Raw genomic sequence first — 6,496 nt, forward strand, 5'->3', positions numbered from 1 at the left:
CTGGAAAGTTCAGGAAATCTATGTCAAAGCAGACAAGTCACGTTCTGGGGAAAAAAAGTGGGCACAGCACTTCATATAAAGTAACTCCTGGAATGTGTGGAGAGTAATGGACTGATGATGTTAAAAGTGTCTGTGGGTGTTTTTTTCCTCGTTAAAGCCGTTTTGGTTAAGGGGAGGGAGGGTAACATGGAGAATTTACGCTTCAAAAAGTGGTTTGTCATTTTTGTGGTCTACTGCACTCAGTTTTATTTGTTTCTTGTTTGAGCTCTTCCTGGTAACCACAAAGCCCGACAACGTCCATGACTGCAAAATATTGCATTTAGGCTGTCTGTCTTGAGGGTGAAGCTGAAGGCAAAAGTCTGATGGAGATACTGGCAAACTAAAATCAGTATCTTATAAAAAATTATTAACATGATGCCTTTTCCAACACCATTTAAGCGACCGAGTTTATAACACACAGTTTCCCCATGTACCATCTAGGAATGGAATAGTTTGGATGGAAAAATCCTCAACCTTCTTCCAGTTAATCAAATTAGACAAATACAAATAACCTCCCCTTTTATTTAGATTAACTAAGTACAGTAAAGCCACCGTGATTGCAGGAAATTGCTTTTTTTGAAGGGAGGCATATTTTTCCATGACTGCTGAGCGTCCTCTCTCCAAAAGGTGGATTGCACTGAGACCTGCGCTCAGAATAGTTCCAAAAGCAGAAATATCCATGTAAATTATATCTGATACTTGTGCGCTCTGCGACCATGAAAGGAGCAGAGTGTGGCTGCCTGTCATAATATGTCCTTGGAAGCGGCCTGGGTCAAATAATTTTAGTCTTGGCGTTTTAACTTAAGCTGGATGGAGCTCAAGAATGGTGGAATTTGCTGTATTCAGACGATTAAAATAGTTGGGTGGCTTGTCAGCGACAGAAAAATATTATTTACGTCTTATCACTGCTGCTGTCTCACCTCTTTAAACCTACCTTCTGCTTCTGTTTACACCTGATCCTTGAATTTAAAGTGAATAATTTCATGAATGAACATCATTTTGTTGTAATTCTGCTCCTGTGATTTGTGTCTGGGTGCTGTGGTTCGATTTTTATGCTCCATAGTTCTTCTTCTGTCTTATTTAAATTCAGTGGCTCTCCTAAGTCACCTTGTGTTGGAAAACCTACAAAAATGTGCACCAAAAATTCTGCTTTTTTTCATTTTATTACCTTAAACTGTGTTTACAATAAGTGCATATAATCTCTGTGGAGATGAGGGCTCGATGTCAACAATAATTGACTATACATCCCACCAAAACAAAAGTCTAAGAGCCAGGTTAATCTAGAAAATTACCTGGAACTGACCAAAATGCCTCAAACAAACAAACAAACAGGGTGGTTAGTCTGCTGTTGGTACAAAATGTCCAATCACAGCTAAGGAGATACCTGTTCTAAAGGTTGCACCTCAGATGCACTGAATTGTACAAAAATGGAGATTTTCAAAGAGACTTTCTCACCTCGGCTCAGAGGTCAGCAGCTTTAAGTGATTATTTTAAATTTCTGTCTATTTCAGACCAATTGTTCCTCCATCACCGGCTCCCCTGTCAGGCCTGAACATGTGAAGCTATTGTTTGACAGTGATATGTGTAGTGTTCAGTGTGTGTGAGGCATGTGTACATCCATAAATGGTATCCATGAGATGGGAGCAAGATCTTTTCCGAGTCTGTTTGTGGTGATGAAACAGGATGAATGTTGGATCTACAAGCTGGAAGAAAAAAAAAGAGAGGGGAGTCTGAAGCAGTTTAACCTAGTCTGGTGCATATGGCAGCTATCTGGCTTAATTGCCAAGGATTTCCATTGCTTCTTAGCAGTTTAATCATCTCTCACCAATTTTTGTGGGCCATCTGGAAATGATATGCTCTCAATTAACTCTCCTCTTCCCTGTTCAAGGTTTTAAGACTCTCTTCCACTTTGAAGTTGCTTCCAGGCCTACAGCAGACTGGGGCTTTGCTTCAGCTTCACCTAGGCCGTGACGCCGAAGCTGCGTTGTAGACGTACAAGCTGCTGCCGCCGCCGCTGCTGCTGCTGCTACTACTGCCGCACATCAGTTATCTAATTTTTCCTCCTCTCTCCCTCACTTTGTTTCGTGAACCTGGTCCTCATTAGCCCTGAAAGTGGAAAATGGTGATGATTGAATAACTGTGAGAGGGGCATTTTTCATTCACAGTGAACATGGAGGTTGTTGCTCCAGCAACCCTGTTTCTGTTAGGATTGGGGGTCCCTGTCTTCTCTCATCTCTTAAAGAGCAAGTCTACAACGCCCCCAGAGCCCCTGCATAGCAGATAACTCTTTATATCGTACACTGTGCCAGCACGTGTGTTTCTGCCAGGTGTGAGGGCCTTTGAAAGATGCCAGAGTCGGGCATGTGGACAAAGCCAATTTGCCTCGAGTGTAAACAAAGGTGAAAAATGACCATTTCTAATCTGCCACCCTTAAATAAGAAAATGAGAGCAACCAACAAAATGCTCGTAAAAATTAATTAACTTCATGAGGATGGAAAAAGTGATGGATGTTTCGCTTCGTTGCATTTCAGTCTCCAGCTCTTTGCCAAGGCTGTAATTTGCATCCTCGCAGTGATGTTTATTTAGGAGCAGATGTTTTATTGAAATTTGGGGGCGATGCAAAGCTTCAATCCATGCGGTCGTCTTAAGGCTTCAAATCAGTTGTCCCAGCGGCCCTGTTTCCCTTAGAAATAAATGAGAGAATGCATATGATGACTTTGTTTTTGTCTGCGTGCCCATATGTACACGTTTGAAACACATGTGTGGGACGGTTGGGAGCAGGGAAAATCAGACTTTTGGGTATGAAGTCACATGGCAAGTAGCTAGCTAGGTGATGGCAGAAGGCCAGTTTTCCACCTTTTGATGAGAACCATGTATCTGGTGCAACACGTGCAGAGGAAGGTATGGTGTCAGAGAATACCAGCGCTGCTGCATCATCCCAGCAGCCTGGACGACCACCTCAGCTGTCCCTGATCCTCTGCTTTTCTTCTTTCTCCTCTATCTCTATCGCCTCGTTCTCATCTCTGTTGTCTTTCTCTTTCCCTTCTGCCTTTTCTCCCTCCGCCCTATCTCCTCCTGCGTTGTCTGGTGGCCTCCTGTGCATGTGTGTGTCCATATGTGAAGCTAAAAAGCAGGTCAGGGGGGCGGGTGGGGGGGGGTCTGGGTAGGCTTTGTTTTTGCATGGAGGTGAGCATGTCACAACAGGATTGAATACTTCCCGTGGTCCTTGACACTCCATAGGGCCCCCCCCGTTTCCCTCGGCCCTCTGTTTAGATAAGGGGCCTCCTGCCCTCCTTTCCAGGGGCCCCAAGGCACTTACAGCTGAGATGCAGGCTGGAGTGATTATTTGGATGGGGGAGATGTGCACGTGCACAACTCCCCCTCACAAACTCACCACCTCAGCAGCATATATCACCAGTCCACCCCATTTGCACCCTCAGGGCCCTTTTCTCACTTGTTTAGATGCAACAAACAAGTTATTGTTTATTTATCACAGGTTTTATTGCAGCATAAAGCATTAATGAAGCTGTTTCTCAACTTGTTGAAACCTGGTGGGATTACCTGAACATAAAGAAAACGATCCCAGTGGGTTGAAAGCCCCCATAATTCTAAGAGGCTGCTTGATTCTCACTTTTTTCATGTTATTTATAGGTCTTGCAACAGTTTGAATTACTCAAGCGAAAAGTTATCGCCTTCAACATGTGGTTCTCGGTAACTGAGACGAAACAAAATAACCTAAAACAATCAGCAGTTTTATCCCAAGACAAAACACGACTATTAGGGGAAATACAAGCTGCAATATATTTCACACTATATTAACAGGAAACAGAACATTTGGTCAAAGAAATCGACATATTGACAGCATACACTTGACTCAGGGGACTGCATGTGCAACATATTTCAATGGATCCAATTATTCTCTCTGCTTTTCATTGAAGAGTTGACTACAGCTGGTTTCAGCATTTGTTGGGTCCATGAGTAAAACATTCAACATGTGTATAAGTTTGTAGTTAGAGGCAGAACAAGGCAATGCATAGATGCTTATAAACTGTTGCTCTCATAAGCTCATGCTAACATTAATATGAAATACAAGGGGAAGTAGTCAGGACTTTGGCGTTCCAGACAAATTTTCAAAATCAAGAGGAAATCTTCCGTCTTTAGGGTTATTAAGAGCGTGCTCCTGTCACCAAGACTGTTGTGATCCTGGCTTAAAGCTGTCTGGAACGTTTGTGAGAATATAATCCTGGTTTGATCCGAGCTTAAGTCCGAAAAACCTCTGGGATCTGGACAGAGGTGTGGTGACAGAATCCTCAAATGTGCAGTCCTCCCTGATTACCCATCATTGTTGAACTCTTCTATACAGTATGATTGAGCTACTACGACTGAAAAGAGCTCATCTAATTTTAACAAACACGCCAGACAATGTGATGTGTTTGGATTTACTTAGCAGAGGTTCAAGAACACATGAGCTAGAGTCACATTTGGTTTCACTGTAAATGTGAACTTCCTCTGTTTCTGTTTAGCAAAAGAGCATGTTGCAAATGAAACACGTATTTTCCCTTAGTTAACTGATATAACAAAGGGGTTTGATTTTAGGATTTATGTGCGCGGGCACATTCCCACTCAAAATTGAATATTTTGTTGTGGGGAAATAGAGAATCCAGTCCCCACACCACAAATAGTAAACAGTTGTTGAGAAAGTCCTCTCACAGCGGTTTCACATATCCTGAATGTGCAGTACTTTCACTCACACAGAGTAGCCTGATACCCACTTTGATGAAAACCGTAGTGTAATGAGGAATGGCTCCCTATAGCCATGACTCACTGTGTTTGTCCCATTTATTTTTCGTTATGCTAACTTAATCACATGAGCAGCATGACCTCAAGGCACCTCCATAATTTATCTAACACACAGTGAGAGAGGCTTTGCTTTTAAAAAAGCCTTTGTGCTACTCTATTGATCATCAAGAGGTAGTTTATCACTGTGACCCCTTACACCCACTCCTACCCTACATCCCCAGAAGTCAGGGTCACCAAACCAACTTTCCTAATCATTGGCGTGAACCTGTGATTGACTGATTCTAGATCAGCATTTTATTTTTATTTTTTTTACGTTATAATGAGTATCCAAATGAACCCACTCTTAGCGAGTGATCCTGAATACAACTGGGTGTCATTAAAAAGACATGGCGAACAGAATACATCCACCTGAGCCGCTGCGGAAAGCCAACACGTTCCACAGATTCCTGCCTGGTTTAAAAAAAATAAAAGAAAGAAAGAAAAAGAAAAGAAAGAAGATCATTTGTGGATAATTGCAACCACATTTTCAAGACACACTCCATTTCTTGGATGACCAATGAGTTGTATGATCAGACAAAGAAAGAGTGATGGGTGAGACAAAGGTAAAGTAACTCCTCTCTATCATTAATTTTAAGAAGCTTCTGCTTTAATCTTTTTCTGTTTTATTTTATTGCTCCCAGTGGAACAATGGCCTATATTCTTCTAAATATCCTTGAACCTGCAGTCTGTCTGTCTTCCACTCTTATCTTTGTCTCGTTGTCATGCATTAGGTGGATGAAGGGATGCAGCGTTACAGGCTGTAGAAGCGAACTTATTGTTATGGGGCCATCTGGCTTCAATGAAACTTTGCGAGCTGGACAAGTAGTCTGACATGTCAGACGTTCAGTCCGCTGGGTTTGAGACTTGTTTACAGTCAGCAAAAATGTCTGGTTCTTAAATCACATTGTCTCATTTCTTACTGAATTCCTGAAGGGATCATCACAATTAAGCAACGGTAAACACTGTCTCCCACAAATTAGGAGGGCTGGTAGGAATTCTAAAAATGCCAGAATTGGGTCTAGGGATGTTTCTTTCTTCTAAATTGTGCAGACGCTACATATTCTATTCACCCTTTCTGCTTGGCTTAATCATACAACTTTTATTACATCAAACAACAGCTGATGTAGCAGAAAATCATCCCTGTTCTTCAAAAAAAAAAAAGTCAGAAACAACCAATTTGCAGTTAAAATCAGGATTAATCCATATAGGATTTCTATAAAAATGCCAAACACTTGATGACGAGACAAAACAATCAATTAATCAAAAAAAATCTGTAGATTAATCAATTAACCAACTTATCGATTGATCTTATGACAATTTTTGAGTAAAAATGCCAAATATTTGTTGACTAGACCAAACAACTAATCAATTAATTGAAAAATAATCTGCAGATTAATTGATTAATCAACTTAATGTCAATTTATAAGCAAAAATGCCAAACACTTGATGACCAGTCCAAACAACTAATCAACTATTCAAAAAGTAAACAAATGTAATTATTAGTTGCTGCCCTAATGTTATGTGAATAAAAGACTGACTTTGGATCACGTGCATGCATCCTTGGATGGACTCAAATCCATGTCTGCATGCAAACATATTCAGTGTAAATACATAGGAG

The sequence above is a fragment of the Lates calcarifer genome, linkage group LG7_2, assembly GCF_001640805.2.
Source record: "Lates calcarifer isolate ASB-BC8 linkage group LG7_2, TLL_Latcal_v3, whole genome shotgun sequence".
Classification (NCBI taxonomy): Eukaryota; Metazoa; Chordata; class Actinopteri; family Centropomidae; genus Lates; species Lates calcarifer.